Source organism: Rhododendron vialii, chromosome 13a, assembly GCF_030253575.1.
Source record: "Rhododendron vialii isolate Sample 1 chromosome 13a, ASM3025357v1".
NCBI lineage: Eukaryota > Viridiplantae > Streptophyta > Magnoliopsida > Ericales > Ericaceae > Rhododendron > Rhododendron vialii.
The window spans coordinates 6,322,924-6,342,591 of NC_080569.1; the positions used below are offsets into that span (position 1 = coordinate 6,322,924).

A 19,668-nucleotide genomic window follows, 5' to 3' on the forward strand; every position below is an offset into this window, starting at 1 on the left:
GATCTTTGACGTGTATTTCTTTACAAGTGGAGTGGGGGCAGAGTGTGTTTTCAAAGCTATATATGCTAAGCTGGAAGCCTGGATTGGAATGGTTTTTTGAGGTGGAAAGTGGACACGTGCTTTGGAAAAAATGGGAGGCTCCCCAAAGTTATCACTTGTCTGTGATAGTGTGATTAGTGGGGGGTGGGGGGCTCCATCTAGACCGAATTATTTATTGCCTGGATCTTGAAGTTTCAACTCCCCATGTCCCCTTCAGGATTACCTACTTTCACAAGTCTCTCCCTGGCCGCCTCTCTCCGGGCCAAGAACAGATATAGTGGTGAAGATTTTTGGGGTGAGAAGTAATAAGAAAGATAGATACAAAGATGTGAGTAACAACTACCGACAGGTGGAAAGAAAATTTATTAGAAATCGAACCGAGTCGGAGAAAGTGGTTCTGGAAACACAATTTTCTCTATTTTCCCTTTGAGTCCTTCTACCACCGCACCCATTTACACACTCATTCACACATCTATACTCACAACAAAAGTGAAGCCCGCACACACTACACATCCAGTGTGTATGGGCCCCACCCTTGTTGTGAGTGTGGGTGTGGGAATGAGTGTGGTGTTAGAATTATTGTTTCCCCTTTCTTCAGCCTAGTGTTTCCAACATCTAACAATGTCTAGGGACTCTAAACTCTATAGGCAAGACAAGTTTAAGAGAGTACACTCTGCTTTGTTGTCTACCGGCACATTCACCTTCCAAAACATTTTTAATGCGTTGATTGCAGTACAACAGTTCATCTTCAATAGAACTGTCACATCCACGAATTTTAATATAAATAATACTACTTCTTCAAATATTAAAATATCATCTTTATACATACCCAAAATGTTATGCAAAACATCATCAGATTGACCAATATCCTCACATATTAATGCTCAAAAAGAGAAGAAGTTATACATCTTTTACAATCCTTCATAATTGAACGTGTTATAACGAAACTACATATTTCTTTACTCAGAACACATTTTACATGAAACGATGGCATAATTAAATACAAGGCTTTTAAAATAACACCCGACTTGTTCTCCAAGCTCTCCAAGCTATATGCTTAGGTGGGTACTTGAAAATGAAGGATCGAGCAAACACGCGCCCAGTAAAAAAATCTCTAACTAACTCTATGTGCTTATAAAAGATGAGTGCCAAGGGAAAACATTTTTAATAAAAACAATAGCGTTTTGACCAAGAGTAAAATATGTGACTCAACCTCAACACTTAACAACAAAACAAAACTTACATTGAACTCTATCCTATGCACGCCAATCTTCTTAACCTCGCACAAACACTTTTTGCTTATAACCTCTATTTGCCATCATCATTATCGTATATCCTTGTTACATTCCCCTTTAATAACCCAGAAACATTTCGGGTTCTTTAAACAATCGTTTTCTCTTTCATGTCTCACTTCACTAACTCACGTGCATCTCATCTAAGCATACATATTACTAGGTCTGTGCAAAAAACTCGCCCACCCAACCCGACCCGATGGGTTTCGGGTGGGGTCGAACATGTGGTTCGGACGGGTATGGGTTCACTTTTTGTTAAAAATTAGTTTTCGGTTTAGGGCTCAAGGCGGTGCGTTTCTTACCTGACCCAACCCGACCAATTCATAAAAGACTAATTCGGTTTTGGTCGGACCCGATCCGGTGAAAAAAATCGAGTTCGCGGACGGTTCTTACCCCTCTTCTGTTCGGTTTGCAGGCCTAAAATATTGCTACTCGACTGGTCAGGGACGGGTTCGAGGTCAAACCCGACCCGCCCGACCAGTGCACACCCTCATCTAAGCATACATACTACGTATAAAGAAGGCAAACATGATCACTTCAAACCCAACCTCAACACGACATCAAAGAACACACTCGACTACCCAGTTTAATCTTCTCAATATCAGGTTAACACTTATCGTATCCTCCCTTCTGTTTTCTTTATCACGTTTTCATGTTAGTGTCGATATATCATCATTTATTTCGCTTTCCCACCCATGACTTATATTCTCACCCATGAACTTAGACCACCTTTTTGGCCTTTTGGGTTGAGTTAATTATTCGATGGCTACAATTAAACGAAAACGTACACGAGTTTGACCAACCTAATGCAAGAAAATTTCATATCATGTGGGGATCCCTATCTGGAAAAGAATTGACAGGTAAACCTCTGACAGAGCAAGTCTCTAAATTTTAGATTTTAACATAGACTTTTCACGACCCTACAATTTCCCCGTGGGCATTAATATCTAAAAGTAAAACATTTCTTGTGTATTTCAACATAAGTAGGGGTATGCAAGGGTTGGACGAGATGGGTTCGGCCCCAAATCCAAATCCGACTCGACTGGTCAGGCATCGATTGTTATGGCCCCGAATCCGAACCGAACAAGTGGGAATAACCATCCGCGTGTCCGATTTTTTTGGTCGGGTCGGATCCGACCAAACTGAAGTAATCTATATGAATTGGTCCTCTTTTGGTCGGGTCGGGTAAGAAAACAGCACCCTGAGCCTCGAACCGAAAATTAATTTTTTTTCAAAAAATGAACCCATACCCTACCGAACCACATGTTCGGCCCCGCCCGAAACCTTTCGGGTCAAGTCGTGTCCGTCGGGCCAAGGGTTTTTTGCACACCCCTATAAGGAAGGGTCTTCCGAGAATGTTCTTGCCCCTTCTCAGAATCTTCAACTTTCTTACAAGTATTTTTTATTTTAAGTATATAGGAAAAAAATCTTCCATTTTCTTTGACAGGGTCCTAATAAAAGTATGTAATATAAACGCAACAAAATACATAGCTTTCAAACATTGAGGTAATCAAACTCGGGGATTGAGTCTTGAATGGGTATAAAATTATTCTTAGCGTTGTGGATCGTTTGGATTTCGGATTACGAATTTGATGCCATCATTTCTTACTTCTATTAATTTTTGTACTAATAATTTCAGAGATAAATGAAATTTCTTTTGCCTTTGAAAAAAAACATCGAGGTAATCAAAACTAAAAGGAGGAAAAAAAGAGAGGTAAATGAAGTTCTTTCCCGACATCAAGAGGCAAAATTCTGACATAGTGGATGGGCTGGAGGGGCAACAACAAAATGATAGCCAGTGGGGGAGCCCCCACCTTCTTTGGTCACGCTTACGCATATCCTGTAGTCCACAGACACCTATTTTACCCAAACAAAGTAAGTAGTTACTATTTTTTTAAGAATGTAATTTTAAACTTAAAAATAATATATTTATACAAATAATTTTTCTAGCAATATGAATTTGGTTTGATAAATTTCATTAAGATCTTTTGAAAGGTGAAAAAAAATTTATTTGCGTAAATAAATTCTTTTTTAGTTTAAAAATATGAAATAAATACTTATTTTTAAAAAAAACAATGCGAAATGGCTCTAAGTACTAATAATAAGTAAGTCGAGAGAGAGCACTATGTAACAAAATAAAAAAAAAAAAAAAAACACACACACACACATCAAACATGTTCTATTATCGTCATTTCATGAGAAGTCATTAATTCGAATATCAATCGATAGACCGATGATTTTTATTTCATTCATCTCTTTTTTGGTGGAGCTCTCAAAGTTAAGTCGGACGATCATAGAATATATCCAGGACATTTACCACTCTCAAATGATGCAATTAGATAGGCGTATTATATTTTGTGGGGGAGGGGGCTTCCTCAAAAGAAAATCGGAATGATTTTAAGTCTCCGTTTTGCTAAATTTTTTATTTTTTAAATATTCATTTTCTATTTTATAAGAATAAGTTATTCTTTCATAATATATTATATTTAATTTAAAAAATAAATATTTATTAATATTTTTCCAATAAGTACAGATAAGTACCTTTTTTTTTTTAGCAAACAAGGCCTAAAAAAAGAAATTGGATTTGGTGGGTCCAACGGTTGGTGACCAAACAGATTCGAAAGCAACAATTTAAGTAACAAAATGCCACAACAATGGCGATCGATCAAGAGCCACGACAGGCAACAGCCGCCTTCCACTGTACACCCACTTACCAAATGTGTCATTAATAAAACATGCACCTGCATAAAGTAATTTGCAAATTGCAAATGGTGATGTCAATGCAAGCACAACAATTCAGTCCGGTGATGTCCAAGAGGGGATGAACTTACATCCTCGGTTGCGTGAGATTGTAAGAGATAAATCTGGCGAATTCTTTAATCTCGACGTAAAAGGTCTGTTTTTGACCGGACCAAGAAGGGTAATAGTCAAGGTGCGCATAAATTGGTCCAAACATTTCTGACCGTCGAATCAAAAAATTTAAACGAAAAGGTTAACCAATCAAGTCTTGTATCAGCATTATCGGTATCCAAAGGGATGTATCTATGCAGATGCTGGTTATTATGCTATAGCTTATAACCACGGACAGCTCGAGCTCAATCTGGATTTGTTGAAATATACACAAATATACACTAAAACTCAAATGTTCTTGGAAGCGTTCGATGTAGGTAAACACTACACCATGCATGTGAAACTCAAACGCATTAAATGGTGTACGACACATTTTTATCTGAATCTGTGGCTGGATACGCTTGTTGGAAGCATTTTTTAAAAAAAGCTAGCAATATCCTTTTTAGAAGCACCCAGAAAAAAGAAAAAACAGAAGAGAGAATAAAGGAAATTGAAAAGTCAATGTATGGTGTGCTGATGTATATCGCCGTAGCAAAAAAAAAAAAATGTATGGTGTGCTGGCTGCAGGCCGTGGATTTTTAATAAAAAGTTTTGAGTAATTATAAAATATAACGAGGTTTGACATTATATTATGATGTTGCATTCAAGTTTGATGGAGTAGTTTACTTATATAAATTTAGGCTCCGTTCCACTCATTAAAATATGTACTCATTTTTTAAATAAATTTTTAAAAATAAAAATATATTTTTGAAATAAAGACGATATATAAGGCCTGTTTTTGACCGGACCAAGAAGGGTAATAGTCGAGGTGCGCATAAATTGGTCCAAACACTTCTGACTGTCGAATCAAAAAATTTAAACGAAAAGGTTAACCAATCAAGTCTTGTATCAGCATTATCGGTATCCAAAGGAATGTATCTATGCAGATGCTGGTTATTATGCTATAGCTTATAACCACGGACAGCTCGAGCTCAATCTGGATTTGTTGAAATATACACAAATATACACTAAAACTCAAATGTTTTTGGAAGCGTTCGATGTAGGTAAACGCTACACCATGCATGTGAAACTCAAACGCATTAAATGGCGTATGACACATTTTTATCTGAATCTGTGGCCGGATACGCTTGTTGGAAGCATTTTTTTAAAAAAGCTAGCAGTATCCTTTTTAGAAGCACCCAGAACAAAGAAAAAACAGAAGAGAGAATAAAGGAAATTGAAAAGTCAATGTATGGTGTGCTGATGTATATCGCCGTGGCAAAAAAAAAAAATGTATGGTGTGCTGGCTGCAGGCCGTGGATTTTTAATAAAAAGTTTTGAGTAATTATAAAATATAACGAGGTTTGACATTATATTATGATGTTGCATTCAAGTTTGATGGAGTAGTTTACTTATATAAATTTAGGCCCCGTTCCACTCATTAAAATATGTACTCATTTTTTAAATAAATTTTTAAAAATAAAAAAATATATTTGAAATAAAGACGATATATTGTGAGAGAATGACTTGTCTCATAAAACGAGAAATAAATACTTCAAAAAATAGAAATGGAACAGAACATCTTTATAGTGATTTTTTTTCATCTATTTTATAAATATACAAGTAAACTTACTTAGTAAAAAAAAAAAGTAAACTAAATTGTCTGATTGTCCCCTCCCACTTGTAAAAAAACACATTTTGACCTAAAAAATGGTTATTTCTTAAAATATTTGGCTAAAAGTAAAAAAGAAGAAGTTACTTTTCTGATTTCTCTTCCGTCGAGACGAATCATTAGCCCACAAAAGCTTGGTATAAAACTAACAAATACAGAAAAAATTTAAATAAGGACAATTTCTAGATTTAAATTAAGTTTAAGAGTTCATAAGAACACATCCGCATAAAAAACAAGACACACACATGCAGTCAAAGAGCCGTGTCCAATAAGGAAAACTACCTCCATTGGGGAATCACTGCTTCCTCCGTCCCAAAAAGATGATAATTTTTGAAATTCGTGTTATTTTTTATCGCTTATATCTCTCAATCTGTAATATTTTTTATGAGTTTGAAAACTTTGTATAATAGAACTAATCGAAAACTATTAAACAAGATTCATATTGTATATTTTTTGAGATTCATATTAAAAGATATAAGGAATTGAAATTGGTACGAATATCAAAAATTAACTTCTAATTTGGGACGGAAGGAGTAATAAATAGACTCAAACTTCTTGACTCCATTTATTTGTGAATCATGAAAAATTGACAACTTCGGAGCGTTTAGCGGCATTGGAAGATGAATGATGACCAAAAAAAAAAAAAAAAACCTCTTCCATGTGGAGAAGTTTCTCTCTTTATTGTACGAGTAGGCATGTAGCGATAATTTAATTTACTACAACTGTAGAAGATGAAAGATGACCACCTAAGAGCATCTCCAACCCTCAACTTTAAATTGGGGATGCCAATTTTTTTTGAAGGCTGATGTGGCATTTTGGCATTTTCAATTTGACATCAAAATCTCCTCTCCAACTCTTATGTCAAATTCTATTTATTCGACATCAAATTATCTCTCTCCAACCTTTATGCCAAAATATAAATGGTTATTTTTTGAAATTTGGCATGGAGGAGAAAGGTTGTCAAAGTTGGTATGAGAAGGCTTGCCTTCAAATCCACGTAGGAATTGGCATCAAAGAAGACTGTTAGGTTGGATTGAATTTTGGTGTCAATTTTTACCGTTAGAATGTCCACGTAGGAATTGACATCTCCCATTGGAGATGCTCTAAGAAGTACGGACAGATATGGATATGAACATGTGACATGATACACGAAAAAAATTAGATATATTCTTACATACATAGTAGGATTTCTACTCTTGTTTAATAGGAAAATTAACTCTGCAAACACCCAAACTAACGAAATCAAACACTAACTTAGCACAACCACCACACGCAACGAACACTATTTATACATGATTAAGAGATTGTCCATCAAAAATACAAAGCACAAGGCATAAGTAGCAGGCATGACACCATGCCGGCGTGCCATACGTTAAGGCTCCGTTCGTTTTGAGATTTTGAATTTGAATTTATAGGCAATGAGTGTAGAGAGTTATAGAGTAATAATTAGAAATATAGGTAATGATTGGAGAGAGATTAAGAGAAAAATGAAAATAATAATTGAAGAGAGATATGACAATGATTAGAATTAAAAACGCTAAAACGAACGGGGTAAATTTTTACTACAAAGGATTATGTATTCCACTTGGGCTGTTTCATATGTATCTCCGTGGGTGGGTCTTCAGCGTGTTTCTGCCCCGGCGTGTCCGACACGGCGTGCACGATAGTGAGATCGAGTGTATTGGAACCTGCCTAATAGGCTAATAGCTTTGAATTAACAAAACCAAAGTCATGATCAGCCCATCAAGTTTGACTGGACAAAGGTACCGTTTGAGTGGACACACTTTGACCCTAAAATTGCTAGACAGAGAAGAAGATCAATCGAAGATTCAAAGCCTAGAATGGTGGAGAACATTTGTAGCTGGAAAGGCGACTAATAACAAGGAGTAAACTCAAAAATCACGAAACCCAGAAATCACGCACCAGCCCATTTTTTTCATCAGGATACTCAAGCTGATTATAGTACGCAGGTAGTAAAAACAACTTAAGGCTTTGTTTTGGTTATTTTAATTTTAGTAGTGAGTAGAAAGAGAAATAACAACTTTTGAAGATGAAGACAGAAATGAAAAGCTTCTCTCAATTGGAACCATCATTACAGTACAATGAAAGGGGTCCCAATTATTTATACAACTTATACAACCAAGGCTACCACAACTGACTTAATCAATCTCAACAGAAACGTACTTAGCGTAACAAACTTTCTAACTACTTTCCTGACAGAATTAGTGGAGCAGGGGAATGAGCTGTAACAGATGGCTCATCTATTTGACTCAGCTTGGACCTCAGCTTGAGCTGTGGAGCAAAAGCTTGAGTTGTGTTGAACTGAGTTGGTTATCAGCCTCCCGCAAGCTGATGGGGGCACTTGTGCAACCAACAGCTTGCCGCGAAGCAGAAAAAAACGATCACTAGTCATAGGTTTAGTAAAAATGTCAGCAACTTGAAAACCAAAGGGCACATGCCTAACTTGCAACTGTTTGTGACTGATTTTTTCTCTGACAAAATGGAAGTCCACTTCAACATGTTTGGTACATGTGTGTAACACTGGATTGGTAGCCAAGGATATAGCAGAGACATTGACACACCAAATAATAGGAGCTGAAGCAAAACAAGGAACATATAAGTCTTTGAACAGCTGTAAAAGCCACACAACCTCTGTAGCCACATTGGCTAAAGCCTTATACTCTGCTTCGGTAGAAGAACGAGCAACTGTGGCCTGTTTTTTTGTAGACCAAGAAATGAGGTTAGCCCCAAGATAAACACTGTAACCACCAGTAGATCGGCGATCCAGGGCGTCCCCAGCCCAATCAGCATCAGTGAAAGCAGTAAGAGTACGAGAACTCTTGGTGAAACATAAACCAAAGTCTAAGGTACCTTTGATATATCTGAGAATCTGTTTGACAGCAGTAAAATGCTTTTCCAGAGGGTAATGCATGTGTTGGCAAACGGAATTTACAGCAAAAGCAATCTCTGGACGTGTGAGGGTGAGATATTGGAGGGAACCAATATCATGGTCACATTGTGGAAACGACCATTGCTCTTCTTCAACAGGCCAATCTTCATATTGGTTTTTGGCTTGAAGCTATTACCACAACTGTGTTCCTAATCAATCGCTTACCTCATTCTTCCCTCAAATTTGATGTTCCTTTTCATAGACTCTATCATGTTGCTCCAGATTATGTAGCACTTAAACCATTTGGATGCTGTTGCTTTCCTTGGCTTAGGCCTTATTCTTCTAATAAGCTTGAATCTAGGTCAACACCCTGTATTTTCTTAGGCTATTGTGCATGTCACGACCCTGACCCGCCCCTTGAGGTTTTAATCATGACAAATGCCAGTGATTTCTCACTAAGGTCAAATCACAAATCAAATATCATCTAAGCAAGCGATAATCAAAAGGGACTAAACATAACAGCGGAAGCAAAATACGACTTTTATTGATAACGAACTAAAGTCCTACTTAGGTTTTACAAACCAAAAGGTAAACCTCTCAGAGTTGTGCTTACTTACAAACCCAAAAGCTAGCAAACCATATACAAAGCTAAGTGTCTACAAGCAAGACTTCCTTTCTACAAGTTTCCAACAAAAAAAATATAACACGTCCCAAAAGTAAACATGCCACCACACTGCGCGTTGCTTCCTGAAAGGTGGAAAAGAAAATCCATAAGCCAAAACTCGTGTGAATGATTAATACTTAACTCACATGTCTTCCATGGATAATGCAAAATAATTTGATAATATTTCAAAACAAAGAACTCAAAATCATAAGCCAAATATAATGCATATTCTGCTATTCAAAATTCAAAAGCTACCGGGCGTCCCTAGTAGTGGATAAGCCAGACGTCTATGCATTATCCCAAAACACACACCAGCCTCAAACACCCTTGCTAGCCATTAAGCCGTCCCCTAGCAAGACCGGACGTTGGGAATGCCATTAAATAGATTCGCAAATATTTCACAAATAGGTCCACCTTTCATTGTTATCCATGGAGTACATAATTTATAAAACATGTTCAATTAAGCTTGATAGGGAAAACAAGTTCAAAACTATGTGTTTAGGTATTAAATCACTCACCTCGGCTCTACGAACCACCCGAGCTTCTTAAAACAATTAGGCAATAAAAACATGATTAGAAGATGCTAAACAAGCCTATTTTTATGAACATAAGGTCTTAAGGTAGACATATGAAGTTAAACAACCAATCTCAAGAAATAATTTCAGAATCTGTAATTTTATCAACTTCAACTTAAAATCTGACTTTGCACAGAAATAACTAAGGTACAAACTCCACATACTTTTTAAGGTTTATGAATCTAGTTTCAAAATCAGAAATCGAATCGAGATTTCATCGCTCAAGCTAAAAAATATGACCGTTTTCCTAACATGCGTCTGTGCAGTCAGCACAGTCCGAAACTGCGCGCTGCAAGGTCACGAATTTTTACAGAATTCAATACTTTGATTCTGATCCCAAAATTTTTACCATAGATAGAAGACTCATAGAGGAACTCAGTAAAAATCTCATAATTTTTTGAGCTTAGGAACTGCCTCAAAAAAAATCCACAAAATCAGGGCAGATATGAAATTTCTACTCTGTAGATTTTCAAAAAATTACCTCTTGTTCTTCTTGCGATTTTCAACTCTTAAACCCGTCCAAATTACTTTTAACTCACATCAAAACCTCACTAATCATGCTCAACCTCATAGATATAGAAGAGCTACTCCAAGAACATCGATTTCATGCATCAAAACAAGTTTTAAACACTCAATCCAAGGGATTTCAAGTTAGGCTCTTAAGTTCCTTAAGAATTCAACCTTAAAACTCAAATTCTACTTAAATCAAACATTTAAAGCATAAATTCAAACCCTAAGATATGAAATTTAACATACAAATCATGGAATCAAGTAAAAGAAACATGTATTACCAAGTTAAATCTTCAATTCCAAGCCAAGCAAGATTTTTCCCAATTTTTTTCTTTCTCTTCTTCTTCCTCTTTTCCACCGATTCTTTCTCTCTCTCACTCTCTCTCTCTCTCTATGTTTTGATAAGAACAAAGAAAAAAACGTAGAAGCCCTGTTTTTGTTTTGCTAGGCTTAGGAAAAATTATTGAGTGTGTGTGTTATTTACCAATTTATGTTCCAATTTCATTTAGCTAGCAAATTAAGCCCAATAACTCACATATTTAGCCTAAAACACATCACATAATTAACTTAAAACATAATTAAAGACTAGGGATATTACAGTACAAAAGGTTATCGTTGTTTAGATCTACTTACTCATAGGGTTTATATTTCTAGACATGTAAAGTTTATTGAGCATGACTTTCCTTATCATACTTTCATCTTTACTTCTCAGCCTGCATCTTCAGTTTCTTCTTCTTCTAATTCTATTCCTCATTTTGTCATTCCCTATACTTTTCCCATCTCTATAGCAGGTCCTTCTCATACTTCCCCTATCTCACCACCTGCTCCTTTATCTTCATCTCCTCCTTCACCTGTTCTTCCACATGTTGGTCCTTCTTATTCCACTTTGTCCAGTCTTGTTTCCTCTTCTCCTGCTTCTTCTATTTCTCCCTTGGTTCCTACTCATCTCATGCTTACAAGAGGCAAAAATGGTAATTATGTTCCTAAAATCCCTTTCTCTCTTCTGACTCATACTCCTCTTGTTACAGAACCTCTTTCTTTTAAAAAAGCAATTACCTTTCCTAAGTGGAGACATGCTGTGTCTGAAGAATACACTGCTCTTATGTCACAGGGCACTTGGTCCCTTGTCTCCCCTCCTCCTGATGCTCCAATTATTGGGTGTAAATGGATTTTTAAAATTAAAAGAAATTCTGATGGTTCAGTGGCTAGATACAAAGCACGGTTAGTGGCTCAAGGTTTTCAGCAAACAGAAGGTATAGATTACACAGAAACATTTAGTCCTGTTGTAAAACAACCTAATGTGAGGGTGGTTCTGACTTTGGCTTTTTATGTTGGCTAGTCTATTAGACAACTAAATCTTTCAAATGTTTTCCTTCATGGAACTATTCAAGAACAAGTCTATTTCAGGCAACCTCAGGGTTATGTTAGTTCTGAGTTTCCTACTTATGTCCGTCACCTTCATGAGGCCCTTTATGGTCTTAAACAGGCTCCACGGGCATTGTATGATATGCTTTCCAAATGTCTATTGTCTCTTGGTTTTCAGAATAGTCAAGCTGACTCTTCTTTGTTTGTATACCATAAGGACCACGATTTGATCTATATTCTAGTCTATGTTGATGACATACTTGTCATTGGCAACAATGGCTCTCTTATTAAGAAATAAAGTAATAATTGAAAAGATGGGTAATGAGTAGAGAGAAATGAAAGTAATAATTAGAGAAATATGGTACTGATTGGAGAGAGTAATAGGATAATAATTAGAAAATAAAACTAAAACAAAGTTAAAATGCAAAACGAACATATTCTTTGTTTACCCACTTAGATTTGGTACCCCGAAGTGTTTGTCCCCCATAAGGTAACATGTTCAAATCTCAGGGAAGCCAAACGTATCAAACATTGGAGCTACTACAGAGTTTGTCCGGTTATTAACTCCACGGTTCTAGAATTAGTTGAGATGCGTGCAAGCTGACCTGAATATCAGGATACCAACATAGTTCGTTATGTATTGTTCACAGTTACAAGGAGCAGGTGATGAGAATGAAATTTCATCTCATATCCTTCATAGTCCCATGCTCCCATCTTGTTGTTTTCACTTTTTGTCCATTTTTCTCTTTTAGGCCTTGTTCGTTTGGAGGTTTTGATGGAGGTTTTTAAAAGTAATGAATAGAGAGAGATAGATAGAGAAAATTTATTGAAAACTGTGCGCAGTAATTTTGAGTCCCAAACGAGCAAGGTCAAATTTATGTTCTCTCTTTCTTCGTATGGAAAACAGATTCAGAATAAATGGGGACCGCTCGGAGATGCTTGAGGTCAGTTTGGAAGGTTGGAGGCTCGAATTGGCGTTCGATTGAGCGGAGGCCCGAAACCCACTTTGGTTTCTCTCTCTAGAACTCGATGGATGGAGCTTACAGCTTTCTCTCTCCTTCCTCTCTTCTCCACTGATTGCAGTGGTTGTGGTCTGTTTTTGGAGCTTGGGGGTGGGTATTTATAGGAGGGAAGAGGAGTGGAGGCCAAGCAAAAATAGGAGAGAGAGAAATTGGGTAGAGAGAGAGAGAGAGAGAGAGAGAGAGAGAGAGATGGCAGAGACGGGAGAAGGAGGTGGTCTTGGTCTACATAGGTGGCTGCATGGGGGAGACCAGTGGGAGGAGTGGCGGCCAAGTTTGTGTGGGGAGGAAGAAAGTGGCGTGAAGAGAGAGAGAGTACAAACTCACAATAACTACATAACAAAGTTTAGTTTACAACATCCAAAATCTATATAAGTACATAACAAGGAATGGTGTTCACTACGTCAGGAGACACAATGGTGTTCAGCTTGTTGTAGTGGATACTTGTTCCCCTGCTTTTGTTCACTTAGTTGAATCTTTTGTTTTTTCTTTTCCTTTTTACGAGTGGGTTTCTCGTCGTCTCCCTTGTCTGCCTTTGAGTCTTGAATTGGTATATGATTGTCTCAATTCTTACGTGCCAACCTAATTGAAATATTTGAGATGGATTGTGATATCGTTAGCCTGTCGTTTAAATCTTTGTTTCGCTTTAGTCTTTGCAATACTTATTCAAAGATTGATAAAATTATTTTTGCCATTTAAAAAAAAAAAAAAGTACATACTAAAATTTAGTTACTCTTAGCTTTGACGCTTACTTGACATCTTCTAGGATGTGTTTCTCTCTATATCTCTCTCTTCACGCTTACTTGACAAAGTTTAGTTACTCTTGAATTTAATTATTTCCAATTAAGCACATTCTTGTTGAGTTCTTTGGATCCTTGAATTCCTGTGGTGGTTATATTTTCCATGTTTTGTGCAAACGAATGTCATCTGCAATGGTTGCAAGAGTCCAGCTAGACACAATTCTCTCAAAGGAGAATCGACTCTTCTTTCTCAGAAGTGAAAGGGTATTAAATATCTCTATGTGTGGAAGGAAAGCCGTGGTTAATTATATGTATATAGATATATAAATCTTCTTGAACATGCTCTGATGATTTTTCTAGTTGTGCAAAACCCTTTAACATGAAATGATACGAGCTAATAGAACACATTATTGCTTTGTAGAAAGTTCGTTATCTTTCCTTTTTTTTCATGTTCTAAATGAGAAAGTAGCGACGTTTTTCCTTGCTATATATCTTCGTTTGAGGCCTGTGATGAATTTGAACATTTGCCGACATCGTCTGATTGTTCATGACGGAGAATTTGGAACTGTACGTTCTGAGGCCACTTGAGTAATTCATTCTCTCATGTTTAAATTGAGCACTAGTGTGCCACATGGTTTTGCTCAGAATTTGTCTTGAAAATCAACAGAATCGTATTTTGAAAATAGATGAAACAATTATGTAACTTCGGGGAAACTTGTCCCAATAGTCGAGCGTGAAGTCTAGGGTTCGATTCTTATAGATATGAGGTTAACCCTTGTAGTAATCTAACAAATACTAATAATATGACATCCTATCGTCTGGCAAAACAAAATAAAAAATACTTACCTCTGTATGTCCATCTCAAATCACTGGGTTTTTTTTGTCCATCTCAAATCACTGGGTTTTTTTCGAACATTTGTGTCACTCAAACAGTTATCTATATATCACAATTTATAACGTTCTCCATGATTTCAAATTTTGTTTAAATAAAAGAAAATACAGCTAATTTTTTGAAAAGTCCCAAATTAAAAAAAAAATGACAAGCAGTTTGTGACGAAGGGAGTAATAATGGGCCTAGGCCCACAACATAAGATTGGATCTGTCCAGATCGTGTCAAATAACGTAGATAAGCCCAAATTTATAACGTTGGTTCAGTGCCCTAAATACAGCCCTAGCCGTATTTTAAAGAAGAAGAAAGGGTTACTATAGACGTATACACCGACTGCGTGAGAGACAAATCAACCACATCGTTGGCTGCGGTAGAAGAAAGAGCGACCTCGCGATCCACAGGTAACCAACGCTTCATCTGAATTTGTTCTTCCTTCTCTCCCTTTCAATTGATGACGTCTTTTTCTTTTTTTCTTGCTTTCTGGTTTTTTCTAATCTTCTGTCCGTTTTGTTTCTTTGTTGAAGGTTTTGATACAATCATGGCTGACGAAGAAAATCCAAGCGAAGTGAAGGAGGAGGTGGTGGCAGATGTAAGTGTATCTCTGCCGTTTATATGTCATTTAGCGTTAAGTTTCCGCTGTGTTGGATCACGTCTCTGTTTTTGTGCTTAAAATAGCAGAATCGAATTCAAGACTGAAGAGCATGAAGGAAAATTTTCTACGTTATTGGTTTCTAAGTTAAAAAGCAAGTAGTTTGAACTTATGATCCCAGTGTGGTTGAATTTTAAGGTATTGTCTTTGGACTGATTCGGCAATGCAAGTATTTCTCTTTACAAGTAATCACGGAAGAGGCAAAGAAATCATCAAACATTAGGATGGCATCTGATTATGGGCCATTTTGAATTTTTTTTTCTTCGCTAACTAAGCGAAGCAAAAGATCTACTGCCCGCTTATTAGATTACGCAAATGTGTCTTGCCGTGTGGCTTCACTGTAAATTAGGATACCTCATTAATGCTGATTCTTGTTCATTCTGAATGTTTTAGTTTTTTAATCGATCATCGTACTTTGATACACCCTTGGTTTACAATCTTGTGGCACTTGACCACTTAGCCACATGGCATTGCTGAGGGGATATACCTTGGTTCATGTGTCTCAATACATGTGGATATACCTTGGTTCATGTGTCTCAATATACGTAATTACATTGCAGATTGCCCATTTGATCCTCCAAAAAAGAAGAAAAGGAAGAAAGTCGTAATTCAAGATCCTGCAGACGATGATGTGGACAAGCTGGCCGAGAAAACTGAATGTTTGTCAGGTTTATGAACTCCACATAACGATTGAAAAGTTCCTTGCATACGTTGTTCTACATACCATTGGCATACGTTGTTCTACATACCATTGTTATTTTGAGTTATATCTTCTTAATCCGACCCAATTCATTACTTTATGCTTGCAGTGTCTGATGGTCTTGAGAGTACCTTCACTGGTTTGAAAAAGAAGAAGAAAAAACCTAAAAGTCATCATGCTATTTGTTTTGAGCGATAGGATCTTTTTAAAGGTGTTGCTAAAAGTTTTCTGACCCTGGTAAATTTATTTCAGATGCAGACCGATACCTTGAGCGATGATAAGGAAAATGTAGTAGTAGTAGATGATTTGGATGGTAAGTCTTGCAATCAATAGTTGCAATTAAGTAGCTGGAATCAACATTTATGGTTGTCTTGTTGGAATGAACTTAAGAGAGAAGCTTCCCTCCACTTTTAGATCATATTGGAGAGGATAAAGAAAGAGAAGGTATCATCCTGCAACCACAGTTTCAATGGAAAGGGAGCCACAGAGATTATGAATACGAGGAGGTACAATGCCCCACCTTCTCTTCCCTTTAAACAATGCTTTGGCTACCCGTCGAGTTACCCTAAGTAATCTCCTAGTTCTTAATGTGTGGTTGTATGGATGTGGATCTAATTGCCTTACATCAAAACATGTGCAGCTTATGGGCCTCGTTTTCAACATTCTACATGATAATAATCCGGAGCTTACCGGAGATAGATGTAGAACAGTCATGAGGCCGCCACAAGTTCTTCGTGAAGGCACAAAGAAAACCATTTTTGCTAACTTAATGGATATCTGCAATACGTATGGCCAAGATCTTTTGGATTTCCTTCTGCATATTCCTCTTCTATTCTATTTTTGAACTTCATAATGATGTTGTATGATTAGGTAAAATCTCATTGCGTCAAGGATCTCATCATCTTAGATATCTTTACCTTGTGCTTTTTTGAGTTTTGTTAGGCAATCAACCTGCACAAATGCATGCTTGTAACTTAGTTCATGAATGTACTTGAAAACTGCTGCTTCTTTTCCAGTTTATGTTTATCCTTTCTAGTAGTTGACTGTGTGTCCTTTTTTACTTCTGTCGGTGCTACAGGATGCATAGGCAACCAGAGCATGTCAAGACTTGCTGGCTGAATTGGGGACAAGTGGATCCATTGATGGGCTACAAAGATTGGTTGTGAAGGGTAGATTTGCGCCTAAATTTTTTGAGGGAATCTTGCGGAGATATGCCAGTAAGTTCCATCTCTCTGTTACCTGACAGTAGGAGTAACTAAGATGACTGCCTAAAGGGGCTAAAAACTGATTGACATTGGCTTGAATTTAATTATTTCTAATTAAGCACATTCCTGTTGAGTTCTTTGGATCCTTGAATTCTTGTGGTGGTTATATTTTCCATATTTTGTGCAGATGAATATGTCATCAGCAATGGTTGCAAGGGTCCAGACACAATTCTTTCAAAGGAGAATCGACTCTTCTTTCTCAGATGTGAAAAGGTATTAGTCTTTAAATATCTGTGTGTGGACGGCCGGCCGTGGTTATATATATATATATACGGGATGGTTCAAGGGACACCCAAAAAAACACCTAAAAAAAAAAACACCCTAAATCTAAATCTCATAGTTCTCGATCAAATTTTTATGATCCGAACCGTTCAATGTGTGCAGAATGTGATGCAGAATATGATTTTAAGGGTGCCCGCGAGTAATTAGCAAAAAAATAACCGGGAAAGGCTTGATTTGAGCAGTTTTTATTTGAACCGTTCAATAAAAAACTGTTTGAAACTGTTCGGATCAAGCCCTTCCCGGTCATTTTTTTTGCTGATTTCTCACGGGTATCCTTAAAATCACGTTCTGATCACATTGAGTGGCTCGGATCATCAAAATTTGATCGGGAACTATGAGGTATTTTTTTAGGTGTTTTTTTAGGTGTCTCCGGAACCGTCCCGATATATATATATATATATATATATAAAGAGAGAGAGAGAGAGAGAGAGAGAGAGAGAGAGAGAGAGAGAGGCGGTTCCGGGGACGTCTATAAAAACATCTATCTAAAAAAACAAACACCTTCTTGAACATGCTCTGATGGTTTTTCTCGTCGTGCAAAATCCTTTAACATGAGACGATACGAGCTTACAGAACACAATATTGCTTTTGTAGAAAGTTCATTATCTTCCCTTTTTTCATGCTCTGAATGAGGAAGTAGTGATGTTTTTCCCTGCTACGTATCTTCGTCTGTGGCCTATGATGTTCAAGTTTTTGCCTACATTGTCTGATTCTATTATCGATGAAGAGGAATCTAAAGCTATTCTGAGGCCCGTATTTCATAGTTAGTCTCCTGCATTCAGTGTTCTAAAATAAGGAATTAATTGCCGATTAAATTAATCACTGGTGGGGCCTATCCGATTAGGTCTATCTAACGATTAATCGTTGATTACTAATTAATATGCGCAGATTAATCACTCGACTAGCGGCTAACGATTTTTAGAACATTGCTTGCATTGGAATCAAGAAAGTTAAGACAATGCAAAAAGTTTTACTTCGTCCTTAAATTGTGAAACGTACCTATTTTGTACTTAAACTATTGGATTTCAACTTAAAAGGTCTGATCGTTATGGGACCTCACATATCTGATGGAAACTGTCCATAGTTTCAAGGACGAAGTAAAAACTCTTTGCACTTGGGGAGAATAACAAAATTACCCCTATTTTTTAACTCCTGTGTAACTTTGAGGCCTATGATGGATTTGAACATTTGCCTACATTGTCCGATTTTTCATGATGGAGAATTTGAAACTGTTCTGAGGCCTCTTGGGTACTTCTCTCATTTATAATGGAATCGAACGAAAGAAAAGTTCTTTTCATAAATATAGAAAAAAACAGTTGCTTCCTTGTGTGTCTGATCTGCTTGGATTTTGGTATGTCTGTACTTGGTTCATTTGTTTCATCTGTCAACCGATCATTGGGTTTCTGTCCGTATGCTGGTACAAAGAACAAGTTATTACTTTGCGGCCTATGCTGGCAAATTAACCGACATTTGATTTTTGTGCTGTTGTAGTGTGGCTCTGGGCGATCTGTTGCTCCAATCAAAGCTGGTTTTGTAGCCCGTGTTGGCCGTCAGAAGACTGGAACATAATTTCGAACGGATATATTCTTTCTTTTTTTTCTTTTTTTTTTTTGTGGACGATTTCCGTGTAGTTGTATTACCTTGAGCACAATGGTGCAGCGACTTGTCGGTTCCAATATGGTTGAAGCAAACGAGGTGATTTGGGTATTGAAGGAGCTTTTTTCTTCTACTTGGGTAACCAAATGCGTGCTAATTGTGAATAGGCACATATATGAGAGGATGTTTGAAAAATTATTGGTTAACAATAATGCCACGAACGTTTCAGTTCAATTACAGATTTACCTGTTTTCCCTCTTATCCAAGTTCCTGCTTCTCTCTCATCTGAGCTTTGTTCTCTATTTGGAGCGAACCTGTTTCTCCCCTTCCTCCTCTACTTCCCTACATCTAGCCCAAGAGGGCGTGTTGGACAAGATGACAGTCTCTCTTAGTGAGAGATGGAAGTGGAGAGAAAAGAGTACGTATATGTGTTCGATGAACAGTGTGTGAGTTCTTTGATTGGATCTGTTTTTGTTTTCTGCATTGTGGTAATTATGCTCTGATGAGTTTAATGAGTTTGCAATTTTCATTGTTTCAAAATTGGACTAATTGTTCGGGCAATCTGAGCTCAATTTGATTTGTGGATTATTTGTTTCTCTCACTTTTCTAGCCAGCTAGGGAGGTGGAATTGAAAGGTTGTCATTTTTAAATCATGTCATAGCACATTAGCTCATCTCTTCTGCCAATTTTGA

At 37.1% G+C, this 19,668-nt stretch overlaps 3 non-coding genes and 1 pseudogene across 3 annotated transcripts; all 4 read left to right on the plus strand.

The window, feature by feature from the left end:
• The first annotated feature begins 14,094 nt into the window (after positions 1-14,094).
• Positions 14,095-14,180, plus strand: LOC131315440 (small nucleolar RNA SNORD34). The gene has a single exon (XR_009196766.1). It is a non-coding gene; the product is annotated as a small nucleolar RNA SNORD34 (small nucleolar RNA).
• Positions 14,181-14,745: 565 nt separating this feature from the next.
• Positions 14,746-19,235, plus strand: LOC131315375 (eukaryotic translation initiation factor 2 subunit beta-like; annotated as a pseudogene).
• On the plus strand, positions 18,051-18,135 carry LOC131315439 (small nucleolar RNA SNORD34). Its single transcript, XR_009196765.1, has one exon. It is a non-coding gene; the product is annotated as a small nucleolar RNA SNORD34 (small nucleolar RNA).
• On the plus strand, positions 18,544-18,625 carry LOC131315438 (small nucleolar RNA SNORD34). Its single transcript, XR_009196764.1, has one exon. It is a non-coding gene; the product is annotated as a small nucleolar RNA SNORD34 (small nucleolar RNA).
• Positions 19,236-19,668: the final 433 nt, after the last annotated feature.